Source organism: Salvia splendens, chromosome 11 (genome assembly GCF_004379255.2).
Source record: "Salvia splendens isolate huo1 chromosome 11, SspV2, whole genome shotgun sequence".
Lineage (NCBI taxonomy): Eukaryota > Viridiplantae > Streptophyta > Magnoliopsida > Lamiales > Lamiaceae > Salvia > Salvia splendens.
In genome coordinates this window covers 13,662,879-13,678,938 of record NC_056042.1, presented here as the reverse complement: position 1 = coordinate 13,678,938, position 16,060 = coordinate 13,662,879, and the positions used below count along the sequence as shown (strand labels likewise).

The 16,060-nt window shown below is 36.9% G+C and overlaps 1 long non-coding RNA gene and 1 pseudogene across 3 annotated transcripts; one reads left to right on the top strand and one right to left on the bottom strand.

Annotated features, from left to right (window-relative positions):
* The first annotated feature begins 236 nt into the window (after positions 1-236).
* LOC121754462 lies at positions 237-2,411 on the top strand (annotated as a pseudogene).
* Positions 2,412-5,392: 2,981 nt separating this feature from the next.
* LOC121755174 lies at positions 5,393-8,723 on the bottom strand. Of its 3 annotated transcripts, XR_006040652.1 has the most exons (3): positions 8,481-8,723; positions 6,344-6,469; positions 5,393-5,971 (listed from the first exon to the last, which is right to left on the bottom strand). It is a non-coding gene; the product is annotated as an uncharacterized LOC121755174 (long non-coding RNA). The 3 variants fall into 3 exon arrangements; XR_006040650.1 differs by lacking the exon at positions 6,344-6,469; XR_006040651.1 differs by lacking the exon at positions 8,481-8,723 and having other exon boundaries at positions 6,344-6,818.
* Positions 8,724-16,060: the final 7,337 nt, after the last annotated feature.

Sequence of the window (16,060 nt, the reverse complement as noted above, 5' to 3'; positions counted from 1 at the left end):
TTATATTTTTTTCTCAAGTTTCAATAGAATTAGCTCTTCCGCTCCATTTCCTTAATATCAGGCTAAATTCGTTTGATCCACTAATATTTTTCTAACATTTTAGGAACAAAAAGAGATTAATCTAGTTTTCAACATACTTTTCTAAGCACTTGAGAAATCCAGAATATGTTCTTTTCATAAATTTATTGATTTATCCAAGTTTTGATTATTAATTTTTTTATTGTTGAACAAAAAAAATGACAAGTTTTGGAACGACTCAGAAATGCAAGTGCTGTGATAAAACTGTACATTTTGTGGAGATGATGACTGTTAATGGAGTACCATATCATAAGTCATGCTTCAAATGCAATCAATGTAGTGGTCGTCTCTCTGTATGATTCTTCATCTCATATATTAATTATATGCAAATATTATTTCATCTAGTATATTATAAATTGTCTGGTCCAATCATCAAATTGGCTAGAAAAATTTCGTTTAGTTTGCATATTTCAATTAAGAAATTTTACATTACAGATATAGGAGAAAGCTTATATGAAAAGATTTTTTGGCATGTTAGAATTGAGCCCCTTGTAAAGGAAGAGGTATTAACAAAGAGGGAGGTTATCCAGTTTTGATAATAATACTTGTATATTTTGCAAGTTGATATATATGGTACAAATATAAACCCTCTCACATGACAGGTTATGTATTGTAGTCTTTACAATTTTTTGAATTTTTTATTTGTGTACTAGTCTTTTATTTACTGCATTCTATTTTCTATCATGATATATATGCTACAAATATAAACCCTAAAGTTGACGTTTTTCAAAACATCTTACCCATACATAAAAATTTTTTTTGTTTAGATTAGCTCCTAGATATGAGCATAAATGAACTAAATTGACTCCTTTCATACGAGCACAAACTGTCTAGATTAGCTCATTGACTCGAGTCAAAACTGTCAACAAAAGAATGAAATAGCTCTTTGATAGAAACCGAAACTAGCAATGATAAATTGAAGAAGCTATTTGATACAAACATAAACTATCAATGAAAATTAAATAACTCCTAAATACGAGGATAAATTATTTATGAAATTAAAGAATGTTGCAAGTTGAGCGTCGGAATGCCTGCAGCAAAACCAGCTGAAACACAGGTACATACATAAACTACAATTTTCTAATAAATGAATAGTTATATTTTGGTTGTTTGATGAAGTAACTAATTGTAGAACAAGACTCCCCCTAGTAAAATGTCCTCATTTTTCTCTGGCACCCAAGAAAAATGTGCAACATGCAGGAAGACAGTCTATTCATTGGAGAAGGTAATTTCTATTATTTTTAATACTAGTATAGTTTGGATTCTCTATGCATTATTATGGTGTACTCTGTCCTACTATAAGTAATGAAATTCTTTTAGAGACAACATTTAAAATAATAATAATGGAGATAGAAAAAAATTAGAGAAGGAATAAAGTTGGAGATAGAAATAGAATAACATAGGCGAGTATAAATGTGTTATTTTTTTGCTAAAAAGGAAAATTGATTACTTATAGTGGAACGATAAAAAAGGAATGTAGTCACTTTTAGTGAGACAGAGGGAGTTTTGTATAAAATTCGGGAATTGTTATACAGATAACGGTGGAGGGTGATTTCTGCCACAAAAACTGCTTCAAGTGTGCTCATGGAGGGTGCCTCATTACACCCTCATCTTATGCTGCTTTGGATGGAATAGTCTACTGCAAAATCCACTTTGCTCAACTCTTCAAGCAGAAAGGTAGCTACTCTAATATCACCAAGAAGAAGAATGTTGGAGATACCACGCCCAACGACTCTGAGGCTGATAGAAATCCATGGGTTCTATCTTAAAACCAATTGGTGATAAGAGGAGAGACCCATGAGACTTATATAGTGGATTAAGCTCTTTGTGTACACCGATGTGAGATATTATTATATTCATTTTTATGTTTCAATTGCCAACACCCTCCCTCAAACCCTTCAAGGTGAATCTTGGAGGGGTTGGACTTTTTTTATGATCGATTGGACAATCGGCCCAATTGTTTTTCCGATCGGTTGGACCACTGACCCAAATTTCAGCCCAGTTATACTGCTGGGTCAGTCATTTTTTTCGGTTTCAACCCAGATATACTGCTGGGTCAGCTAAATATGACCCATAGTCGGCGACCCGCTCTGATACCATGATAGAAATCAATGCGTTCCATCTTAAAACCAATTGGTGATAAGAGGAGAGGCCCTTGAGACTTATATAGTGGATTAAACTCTTTGTGTACACTGATGTGGGATATTATTATATTCATTTTTATGTTTCAATTGCCAACAGAGGCTGATCCCGATACAGACCCCGAGCCTGAGCCCGAGCCTGAGCTTGATGATCAACCTAGTGGATCACCAAAAGAAGAAGTTGCAAATTAGGGGACACTAAAATTTATAGCATTTCCCTCATTTTTTGCTTTTGTTGTTGGAATCCCATCTGAGTTTAGTTTTTGTTGTATTTATTTGTTGCAGAAATAAATGTCAACACAAAGACGTAGTAAGTTGACATACTTATGTGCCATTGTGTTGATATTTTTTTATACATTGTGTTCACGAGTTATCAAAGTTAACACATTACGCTAGTTATCATCCAAAATACAATTCCTATCTTGTATTTATACATATATACACACACATGGTAGTGATAAATTGCAAAGTGCATATTTCCTATAAACTCCAAACTATGATTTGGAAAAAAAGGAATCACATTTTGTTTATCTATTCATTTAAGATATGATTCTTTAGAGGTGTAAGGATTATTAAAACCATGACATGAGCTAGGCATAGACAGTCAAAGTATTACGTAGACATAGCAATCAAAGTATCAGATTCATAGAATTCCACTAAATCTTAATTCATCATGTTCTAAACAACATTAATAAAATAATTGGAAGAAAACATGAACATGACTAAGCAGAAAACACCCTTGGTGATAAAATCCTAATCAGGAAGTCCATCTTCTTCTCATCCTCATGGGACGATTATTTAGTATTTTGGGGGCTAAGAGTTCGTAGTGTTTTTATTCTGTAAAGGATATTTGAAGTGTGGAAGAGTTGGGCTCGAAAATGGGCAAAATATCGCGACCAGGGTTGTTGGAAAACGTCAACGGGTCGATGGAAATTTTTTTTTCCTTTGATTGAGACTTGCTAGGTACCTAGGGGAGTCTCTTTCGAAGACGAAGAGAATGGTGGTCTTGAAAGAGCATTTTGGGTTCTATCTTGGTAGGACTATTTTTTACATTTTTAACGAACTCATCAAATTCCTCAATTGATATAAAATTGGTTGCAAACTAATAAATAAATGGAGCTATAAAACCCCGGACAATAGACCCATCAAATAACCAATAAAATCGACAAAAATGTGAGTTTATCAGCTTCCCGAATCCCGATCAAGTAAACTTTAATTTCAATCTGAATTTGTGAGGAGACGTATAGTCTCCTATGCCTTATCTGTCTATCACGCGAATATACTCCATCAGGAAGAAGCAGCCTCCCACGCGAAAACAGATTTCCAGTGACTCAGCGACTTCTCGACAATTAAAAGTAAATTGTGTTCTACTTTGATATATAGTTCTCGTTTCTGTGCGTATTCTATATTAGTTCCTTAGATTGTGTAGTTTTTTCCAATTTCATTATTTAGGGTTTATAGGAAAATTGTTAATTTTATTCGTGGTAATTATAATTGTAGTTTGTTTTTCACGGCCAATTTCACCCTATTGTATTATTTTTATGTGTTTGTAAGGTAAAGTAGTAGAATAGGGTTCTTGTTTAGAATTTTGGGATTACTTAGTAGATTATGGTTCATGATGTTGATAAATTTGGGGTTGAATTAGTAGAATTTAGGGTTCGTGTTTATGTATTTTGGGATCAAATTAGTGTAATTCCCGACGATTACTCACTTGTCCCTAATGGATATTTACACATTACACGCCACCTTTTTAATTTGCTCTCAATGACCTTATATCGTCGTACAACCCTCAAATGCCACAAATATATAGCAGTCTTCACATTACAATTAGTGTCTGCCTCAGACGGTACCAACGATAATTCATTACGATGTTATGTTTCACAGGCATCATTACAAACATCTACAACATCTACTTGGTCATTCATTCCAACATCTGCAACATCTACTTGCTCATTCATTGTGACGCCCCACATTTCGAACCCTAATTTCCGAACCCTAAGACGATTGCATTTATTTTCTTTTATTGTCACGAATTAAATGACGAATTGTTATGTGTTTGCTTTGGTGACCTAATTTTGATTTGACCGAGTCAAATTCGTTGATTTTATGACGTGGCTTTAATTAATTAATGCGGAATGATATATATTGCGGTAAATTATATTTTAAGGGGAGTGAGATTTAATTAGGATCATAAATAATTATCTTGCCCTTTTATTGACGAAAATTCGACCACTACTAATTATTGGAGAGAGATTCTGTTTTCTTGGATTTAATTATTTGTCTTGTGATAATTATCCAAATTAAATCCAAAGCCTAATTATCCTATTTCTTCATGAGGAAAAATCGATCCCTATGATTTTTCTAAGGGGGATTTCGAAATCTCCCAATTTTTGGGAGGTGGGAATTATTCATTGTTTATTTTGATCCCTTATTTATTTCTTTCCATGATTTAATTGGAATATCCTAGCAAATCTTACCTTACCTTAATTTATTAAAGTTTTGGAAATTATTCCTTGTGGGAGAAATAAAATCACACGCCTACTACCATATAATCTGGGAGGATTTTTATTAATTTTCTGCTCTGTATTATTTTATTCTGCTCCGTGAAAATACCAAATTAAATCAAAGGCTAATTAAATAGCCAAGATTTTCAAAAATTCCTCCTTATTTCCCCCCTCAAATTCACGTCAATCATCTCCACTACTAGAAAATAGGCTTATAATCACACCTGGAACTGTCAACATAAATATGTTCTTATTACACTTTATCTATAGTGGCATTTGGTGCAAATGTGATATTAGTAGATGTAATAATAGGTGACGTGTAGCAATAAAGTCTCTATTACCACATCTAAGACTGTTAAGTCAAAGCCCGTCTAATGTCACTTAAGTGAAACAAAACGCAAATATAGATTACACTCATTTACAACAACTGAATTACAAAAGCTTCCCTATAAATAATTGAAATTACATTTTCTCCTACAAATATTCATAATTTACATTTTCCACCTACAATTAAAAATCAAAATATTACATTTTCCCCCTTTAATTATTTATATTTTTTGATAATTTAAATATTAAAATTTTTCTTTAGATATCAACATACTCTTAGTCACTTTTATAATAGAATGTTAACTTAAATACATAACCATAAATTAAATATAATATTTAAAATGCCTCAAATATAAAAGGACTGTTACATAAAAAATTTGCATAATAATTTTAAAATAATCAATATATACAATGTAAAATGAAAATCAATGTATACAAATATAAAATTCTAGATCTAACATTCATCTAGCATTTTTTTTTCGTTTGAGCTCCTTTTGACAAACATCACATCTTCATGTCCACAATAACTTCATATGTTCCTGTTAATGCAATAGAAATGCAATATATTATTTAACATATCAAAACAAAATTTGATACTATGTTCAAGATAAATACTCCACTAAGCTAGCAAAATTGATAATATAAAGTCTAGAAAAGAACTAAGGCTTTACCTGCTCAAAGCTCAAATTATGAACGAATTTACCATCACCCTTTTCCTTGTCTATTTCCAAACAGAATTCAAACATTCATACTTAAAAAACATGAGAAATATTTGACAAGGGATGTATCACTAATTCTACAGCTAAAAGCACTAGGAAGATAGTATTACCTCAAACGCGTTCTTCAAATGATCGAGTTCCTTGTCGATCTGATAGCCTGATTAAATGCCCGCATTAGCAAAGATTGACTTGTGGTTTGGACCTGCAAATCGGTCGGACAAACATAATAAACACAAGAAAATCTGAGACTAGCCAAACTTGTGAAGTAACCAATCACAAACAAGTTGAGACTCGAGAGCGAAGTGCTCAGACTGATAGAAGTAATATGCACTTCAATAAATGGAAAAAGTTTCAGAATTACAGTAATAACAATTTTAGATATATACTTCAACATATGAAGCCATTGATTCACAAAACTCATATTTTTAGACCCCAAAGAAGGAACACAATGTTCTTCAAACTTAATTTGCAAAGCTTAATTTGTATGCTCTGATGCAAAATAAGAAAAAATGGAATCTTATTAAATATTTCAAAATGAACAACGGAGAGAAAGACAATATCAGATTCTACTTACATAAACTAACCCTCAACCCTGTAGCAAGGACATTGCACTTTTATTGCTGACTTGGTTAAAAACTTGCATCTCTACGGCATTCCTAACTAGTGAAGAAAAAATAGAGCTTGCAACATGTGACTATGTCTGCACAATTAATTGGCTAAATAACAATAATCAGAGCAATACTCGCGAAGTGGAACAAACCAAAACTCTCAAGAAGGGTAAGTTTCTGTCAAACTAATAAGTTACAAAGAGTCAACTAGTCGAGAAGAAGAATTACACTTTAAGCACGAATAAATTCACATAAAGGCATCAAGTGATTTTGATCACTGGTAATCATATCAGGCAACAGTAATTCGTTAATACTATCATTCATTATCACATGTATCCATATGAACTAACATGCAAATGTAAAATGATCTTACGAGTAGATTCAATACATTCAGCTTATGCAACAAGTTTAAATTTGCTAGAGGATAAATTACAAGAGACAGAATACCTGGTGTGGTGTGTGAACCTTTCATTGAGTGAATTTTGTTATTTCATTGGCCTCACTCAGTGTTGTTAGGGTCGCGGGGCGCATCGGGTCGATGAGGTGAAAATTCGGGTCGCGGGTCGACGAGTCGACGGGGTCGAGAGACCCACAAAGCTAGGTTAATTTTTTTGCCTTTTAATATTAAATAAAATAAATATATTGCTCTAATGTTTATAATATATCAAATAATATAAATGTAGATGCAATTCATGTGAATATAGATAAAATGGAAAATAGAAATGATCAAAATATCAAAACAATTCATAAGTCATAACACAATAAATAATTGAAACAATTGTCTTAAATTAATATCTTTTAGAGACTTTAGATAACAATAATAATAATAATAATAATAATAATAATAATAATAATAATAATAATAATAATAATAATAAATAATGAAAATCAATAAATCTCCACTCATATTCAAAAAATCATAAATTACAAATTAAAACCTAAATTTATAACTATTTAGATGCAAAATTAATAAATTTAATTATAATTCTCAAATTAATATAGTAATTTATAAAATGCAATTTTAAATTAAACAAATAGATAAAGCGCATCTGCAATTCTCTAAGAAATTAGTTATATAGCTAAATAAAAATGAACATATATTTAATTTAATTAGAACATCACAATATATTTAATTAGATTTGAATGTAATTTTGATTGGTAATTAAAGGTATTTTTTTATTTAAATAGGAACTAATCATATATAAAGAATAGAGAATCTTGACAACCAATATTAATACTAATATTAAAAAATGAAGGTGGAAGAAAATGATTATTAACTTTTATAGGTCCTAGAAGCCCTAGCTATAGCTTCTGCCTACTTTACTTTTAAAATTTCTTGTCTCGGTAAACCCCCCGTCTTCTCTCTTCATTCCCATCCCTTCTTCTCTCTTCATTCTCACAGAGTCACAGACCCATTTCTGAGCAGCCATGGCCGAGGATCTTCTTCTTCCAGTCGCTCGCCCAGCAGCTCGACCCAGCCGCCCCGACGGCGACCCCTGAATCTCGACCCACCCACCCACAATGGGGCGACGTCGGTCTCGACCCTTGCGACCCGCGACCCAAGCGCTCTCGGGGCGCGATTTTAACAACACTGGCCTCACTATTGTTATAACATAATAAGCAAATCAATCAAGCAGTGCATCATAGAACCTTAATACTTTATTCCAACCTGAACAAACTAAAATATAGTATCTCATCACACCCATGGCTAAACTCACACAATTTCTAGGAAGAAGGTTTCAATGTAAAATTCAATTATGCTCAAGCCACAAACATAAATCAAACATTGAAATCTTAAATGTGTAATAGGACGTACAATTATTAAGAAATTCAAGATACCCAACTAACAAATACTAAAAGCAAAGACATTCAAATAAAACTAAAACAAATGAGGGGCTGGGGTAGCATTCTAATGACAATCCACATGAAAATAACCAAAGTTTGGGAATGTAAATGAATAAATTGTAGTTTCAGTTTTGGATGAGAGAATCTGAAGGAAAATTGCAGTATATCAACACTTAATAAAATCAAAATGACCATATACTAACTACAAAATTGATGGAACAAGAGATATAAATATTTCTTGAATCACAAAATTTCAACCTGGAATTTTCTGCTTCTAAACTCTATCCTCCGAAAACCCAAAGGTGTTTCTCTGCAACAAATCCTGTTAGCAATGAAAATCCAATCTCCTGCTCGGATTGAGAGAATTAGGGAAAGGATGTTGTTGAAGGGATTTTTAAAATTGAGAAGTAGGGAACGTGAATTTTGGGGGATTTGAATAGAGGGGTTTTGGGGGATTTGAAACTGAGAGAGAGACGTGAATTAGGGATGGGGGGAAGTGAAGTAATCAAATAGTTGTGGTGTGTGGTAAAAGCTTTACATTTTCTATTAATTAAGTTTTTATATTTTATTATTTAAATATACAGTAATAGGATTATTATTATTATAAAATTTTAACACTTCAATAAGTGTAAGGAAATGCATCTCGTTGTTACATTCATTTGAAGTGCAGTATTAGCATTTGATAAAAATGTGACCAAAGATGGGTGTAATGAATGACTATATATAATGACACCTTTTGATAAGTGTGATAAACTAGGTGTAATAATAGGCAATTTTTTTAGTAGTGCTCCCTCAAATCCCCTCAAATCTTTATTTAATTTATTCTCCCAAATCTCCAAATTAATTGTGGGATATTTTATTTTCAACTCTATAAATAGAGACTAAACTAAAACCTAAACCCTAGCCACCCAATCCCACATGCCTACACTCTCTCACACGCCCATTCTCTCTTCCCCACTCCTCCCACACTTGTTCTTCTACTCTACTCAAGATCCTTTCGATTCGCCAAGAGTTTGTTGAAGAATCAAGAGTTATATTCGTTTCTACCGATTGTTTCGTTCAAAGAAGGTACAATCAAACCTCTATTCTTCATTCCTCTCCATCTAAACATTCTTTTGACTCCCTCATGCATATAGTGAGTATGGGGATTTCAAATCTAAGGATTTAATCGGTGGGAATTTGTATTTGTATGTGTGTATGCGTTTTGAATGAAATTGTATGAAGATTTAATGAATCATTGGTGAATGATGTATGATTATATGAAAACATGAGTGTGAGGACTCTTTTAAGCATGTTTGTGTGTTAAAACCATGAAAAGGTTGTGTTTGAATGAATGGGGATAAAACCCTAATTCGAATTTTCAAGCATTGAAAACTGTGGATTCCGACTGTAGATTCTAACACGTTTTTGACCGATCAAATGAACTCCTTTTTATTCGATTCTTTTTCCGAAGTAAACTTCATGGTGTCTTTTGTTTTGTGTGTGAATTTCAACTCATTTGGACAAAAGATGAATTGTTGGTGAATTTTTGAAGTTGACTGAGCAATTCTGCCGGAAAAATGTTTTCTCGACCAGTAGGTTACGTTTTCGATTTGACCAACCTGAAAAGGTTATTTAGACATGAATTTTTAACTAGAAGTTATTTGATGAGTCTACTGCATTGGGGTAAAATTTTAGCCCCAACGGAAGTCGGGTGAGTTTTTAATAATTTTTATAAAATAGTTGCGCAGTGCTGCCAGATTTCTATCTTTACAAAAACAACTATGTTGTTATAAGTGATATACATGATTTATATATGTGATGACGTGATGTGTTATTCAAAGATGGGAAAAAGGGAAACGTTAGGGACATGCAAAATATTAAGTCGATGTTTGTGACTGATTGATAATATATATTATCTAAAGGTGATAACTCGTGCGCAAAGCGTGATAACAAAGGGAAAGTAGTACTTGAAATCTAAACGGTCGAGGTGGACTCTCTTTTAAATAAGGACGATGTCCTAAATGCCTTATTGATGAAAAATTTCTATGATTATCATGCCGTGATTTGTTTTAACGTGCCTATCTGATGTGGCTTTTGCCACTGTTATATAAATCGAATTCGGTTCCTCGTAGGGCCGCAAACCCTACGTGGATTAGTGTACACCTATGGTAGACTGTGTGCTAGCGTACGGGCTGGCCAGTCTAGTGGCTTGGTTTGTGGCCACATTCCAAGTCATGTATTGGCAGATGTGGTTGATGTCTATGGGAAAATGACTGCGCAGTCGCTATTTTGAACAATGGAAAATATTTTGGGTGCCTCGGGCCTTTCTAAAGCTCAAACCCCGATTGTTACTTACGTATGGCATGATAACATATACTCTTATTTAAAATATTTTCGGCATGAGCCACTGAGTATTTTTATAGTACTCAGCCCTGCATGTGTTTTCCCTATGTGCAGGTTGAGCGGCGACGAGCGGTTGGTGGTATTGAGTAGAATTAATAATATACTATGGTTATTTTGAAACTCCGAGTGTCGTTGAGTCTTCCGCTGTGATATTTTCTTTACTATTTTTTTATTTAACTATGAAACTGTTTGTTGGGATGTTTGAAAATTTATTATCTTTTGAATAAATGCTAAACCTTTAGTCTTTTTATTTATTAAACTTAAATTCTTGGTCAGACTTTTATTGAAACTCTAGTCTTCTATGTCTGTTCATTAAGTCCTTTTTATCACGATCGCTCGCTTTTATTAACCCTAAAAGGCGGTCGTGACAGTTTGGTATAAGAGCCTCAGTTCTTTCCACTCTGGACCCAAGAGTCTTGTTTAAGTAAAAAATCTATTCACGTGTAGATTGGCTAAATGAAAAACGTCGAGAGCTCAACACCACAACTCGTCCCTGCTCAACCACGAAGAATGAGGTAACAAGTATTCTGATGGATTTTGTTATGAACTATGAAATGTTGGAAATATCGATGGGAATATTACTCATGTGTGAATGAAAGCACTTCTATGGGAATCAAAGATTATATATATATCATGTCGAAAATTTTGCTTGGAATATGAATTGATGAAAATTCATGGATATGAAATTGATATTTGCGCTTATGCCCAAGATGACGTATGTTGTTATGACAATGAACTTGTATATGTTACTCGAATACGTGTTAAACCCATATGAGTTGGATGAGATTATATGATGATTGTTATGCGATTAAATTATGAAACAATACCTATGATAGTGAACTTGAGCATGCTACTGTACCCAGTTGTGACTTGTGCGATGAATGTAAACCTTGCGATAATAATGAACGTAAATATGCGAAATGCTTAGTGCAAGGCGAGCGGCCCATGGGGAAATCGGCATACTACGACTAGACGAAACGCGAAAATGCGCGAACAAATAACCTTGGGATATAAATTCTTGGCATGATGCTACTTACATACCTAAGTCTTTTGATATATAACCATCTTCGTAGGCATCATGTTCTCAGCATCTTTTTGAAGTTTAAACCCCATTGTTTCCTTCTATCCTTGGACTGATGCTGAGTGTTCTTTGTTGTTCCCTTTATATGGTCCATCATTACTATGCCCCGATGCGTAATCGCTACTCCAGCAATAGGGACCACCCAGTTGAGCGCTACCAAGACTATGAGTGGGATGGGAAGCGCTTCCTTATGTCCTACGTCACCGAATTTTACGATATATGGATGAACGCCTATGCGTATGGGGGAGTCACCCATCACGAGGGGATCCAAAAGCTCATCCACACTCTACCACCTCCTTGGAGCGAGTGGACCGCTCAGGCATCTCAGTTTTTCATATGGTATAGCCCGCCCGAATACACCGCGCGGGGGATTTGGTTGGCCTTATAAAGGTGCTACTTCCGGCCATGACAGCTGCATTTGACGGACCGCCATGTGACCCACCTCCACATATCTATCTGCCGATTCAAGCCCGCATGCGGAAGAATCGCTGCGACAAGGAGCCACATGTCTCCCGTGTTCCTAAGAGAATGAGACTCGGGATGCGTATCTCAGCCCCTCTAAGAATAGACAGAGAGGTCGATGGGATGCTTGGGATGACCCCTCCACTCGTAGGTGCCGGGGAGGAAAGTGAGGAGGAGGATACAGACGAGGAGGAGGACCCAAATGAAGAAGGTGTTGGAGAAACCGAAGGGAAAGAGGATGGGGGTGGAAAGGATTAGACATGACGGTTCTAGAATACCTTATTACGATGTCCCACGTTTTGATACTTTACCGTTTTGCTTGACTTTGGCATTTCTTTTTCCACGTTGTTTTACTCTTTTGTTTTCATCATGATGGAACTAAGACCTCTTGGAGGCGACGTATGATAATTCTACGGAAATTTTGTCTTTGCTATCCTATTGTATAATGTTTTGGTACCATCCTTATTATCCAATTGTGCGATTTCCTTTTTGCTAACTTGTGGCGCAATTACCTTTCTCTATATTGTATTGTAATTGTCCTTTTCCCAATTGCACAATTTACCTTTGACATACTACCTTTGCTACTCGATTGTACAATTGCTTCCTGCCATAAGTTGAAATCATCCTAACTATTCCATTATGCCAACTGTCTTTTGCTATCCGATTGCAAAATCATACACTGCCATACTATCGTTATCTTTTACGTTCTATTGAATACTGGTGATTTGCCATTCTATTGTACAAATTGTCTCTTATTACACTATTGAACGATTACCTTCTATTATTCTGTGGAGCAGTCCCTCTTTTGCCATCTTGTGACACAATTGCCTCTTGCTATGCTACTCTGCAATTACTCTCTTGCTATCACTTTGTACAGTTGTATTTTGATACCCTGTTTTGCAAAAGCTCCTCATTATTCTATGATGCAATTGTCCCTTGATCCCCACTTTTCAACCATACCACATAACCATTCTTGGGATTTCATGCAATAATAATTCTTGTGATAATAAATCTGAATGCCGTCAAGACGTAACATAAGGCGTGAGAACCCGGAACCTACCCCTCAGACGGTAGAAGGAAGTGTGACACAACCCATCCCTCCGCCACCACCTCCTCCACCTCGGATCGACCGTGAGATCGTGAAGTTGTTCTTAGGTCAGAAACCTCCCGTCTTTGATGGAAGGTGAGAGCCGGCCAGGGCCGAATCATGGATACGCTCAGTGGAACGCATTTTCGCTATCCTAGGGTGCAACGATAGAGAACGGTTAACCTGTGTGACCTATCAACTAACCGAGGCCGCCGACTTCTGGTGGGATACCCGGATGAAGACAATGCCCTGAGAGCAAGCAGCGGGGATGACTTGGGAAGGTTTCAAGACCAAGATATACAATAAGTATGTACCCAAAAGCTATAGGAAGGCAAAGGCGTCCGAATTCTACAATCTGACCCAAGGACGCATGACTGTGACCGAGTACGATCGTCCTTTCAACAGCATGACTCGATACGCACCTGATCAGGCCGATACCGACTAAAAGCTGGCCGAAAAGTTTCGTGGAGGACTAAGGCCTGAGATAAGGATGTCGTTGGCTAGTCGTGGGAAACTACCCTACGCGGAAGCTTTGGCCCTTGCACTAGACAGTGAGGCAGCTATGCCCCATGAGAGGGTGAAGGATAACACCGCTTTGGCACCACCTCCACCACACCACTCCCGAGAGAAGAGGAAGTGGGAGGGAAACAGAATCCCATATGACAACAAGAGGTATCAGCACACCCAGAACCAACCGTAGTATGGGGGAGGGCAAAACTCATCTAACCAGAGAGGCAACTTCTGACCCAAGCCACCCCAATGGAACGTGTGCTTCAAGTACCACTTTGGAGAGCGTAGAATCCAGAACGCCACTAAGTGCTTTAACTGTGGGGGAAACAGTCACTTCTCTAGAGATTGTCCGAGCAAGAGGGTGGCGATGGAGTCGAGGCAGAACACTCAAGGACCCCGTATGCAGCCAAGGGCGCCGCAAATAGAGTCAAGGGGAAATCGCGACCAACCTCCTCGACAGCAACAACCCTATATCCCAAGACTTCCTTCTCAGGGTAGAGCATATGCCTTGAGTCGGAAACAACCCAAGATCGAACAAGGGAATCAAGAAAACGGAAACCTGGCAGGTATGGGCAAACTCCTCGACACTCCTATCGTTGTGTTGTTTGATACGGGCGCATCGCATTCATTCATATCTGACTTGTGTGTGGATACTTTGATCTTGCCTGTTAACAAATCCGAACATAAGATGGTAGTGTCTTCACCAGTGGGTGGGACAATAGAAATCTCACGAACATGCCCGAACGTAGAAATTGTTATGGGAGGTCTTAAGATAGTCACTCATGATCTGCAAGTTATGGTGATCGGAGTCTTTGACGTAATATTAGGAATGGATTGGTTGACCTCGAATTTTGCGACGATTCGTTGTAAGGAGAGACAAATATCTCTACAGGCCACAGGCAAGGAACCCACCATATACCATGGAATCTCGATGAACCGGCGAACCTCTATCATCTCCGCACTCCAAGCTAGTACGATGGTCTGGAAAGGACGTCCTGCTTAACTTATCTATCTACAAGGAGAGGAGAAAGGAGAAAGGAAAATGGAAGACGTAGCCGTCGTACGGGAATTTCCGGACGTTTTTCCCGAAGCTTTACCTAGACCACCGCCAGATCGACAATTGGAGTTCACAATGGACCTAGCGCCAGGGTCGGCGCCTGTGTCCAAGGCACCATACTGAATGGCGCCTAAGGAGTTGGAGGAACTCAAGATACTGCTCCAAGAGCTTATGGACCCGGGTTTTATTAGACCCAGTGTTTCACCGTGGGGCGCGCCTGTGCTTTTTTGTGAAAAAGAAGGATGGATCGATGAGAATGTGCATTGATTATAGGGAGCTGAACAAGATGACTCTCAAGAACAAATATCCGCTGCCAAGGATAGATGACCTATTCGATTAACTTCGAGGAGCCGGTGTGTTCTCGAAGATGGACTTAAGGTCCGGATACCATCAGTTGAGAGTCCGACGAGAGGATATACCCAAGACGGTCTTTCGAACGAGATATGGCCACTATGAGTTTGTCGTGATGCCGTTTGGTTTGACAAACGCACCTGCGGTATTCATGGACTTGATGAATCGAGTGTTTCATCAGTACTTGGATAAGTTCGTTTTGGTGTTCATAGATGACGTACTTGTTTATTCGAAGAATAAGAAAGAGCACAAGGAACATCTGCGAATCACCTTGGAGACTTTGAGGAGCGAAAAGTTGTACGCCAAATTCAGCAAGTCCGAGTTTTGGCTTAAGGAAGTAAATTTCTTTGGTCACATCGTGTCGGCAGAAGGAATTTGAGTAGATCCCGCTAAACGAGATTCAGAGTTTCCTAGGTTTGGCGGGGTACTACCGAAGGTTTATAGAGGGGTTCTCCAAGATAGCGAGACCCATGACACAACAACTCAAGAAGGGGGTGAAAGTCAATTGGACTCCCGAGTGCGAGGCAAGTTTTCAACTCTTGAAGGAAAAGCTAACTAGTGCACCGATCTTAGCTATGCCAGAACCTGGAGTGAACTACGTGGTATACACGGACGCTTGGTGGGACTTGGATGTGTTTTGATGCAAAACAATAAGGTGATTGCGTACGCATCCCGGCAATTGAGGCCACACGAGTTGAACTATCTAACCCACGACTTGTAGTTAGCAACAGTGGTACACGCCTTAAAGAATTGGAGACATAATCTCTACGGAGTTCAATGTGAGATATTTACGGACCACAAAAGCCTGAAATATTTCTTTGAGCAAAAGGATTTAAACATGCGACAACGAAGGTGGCTCGAATTGGTGAAGGACTACGATTGTGGCATCAATTACCACCCCGACA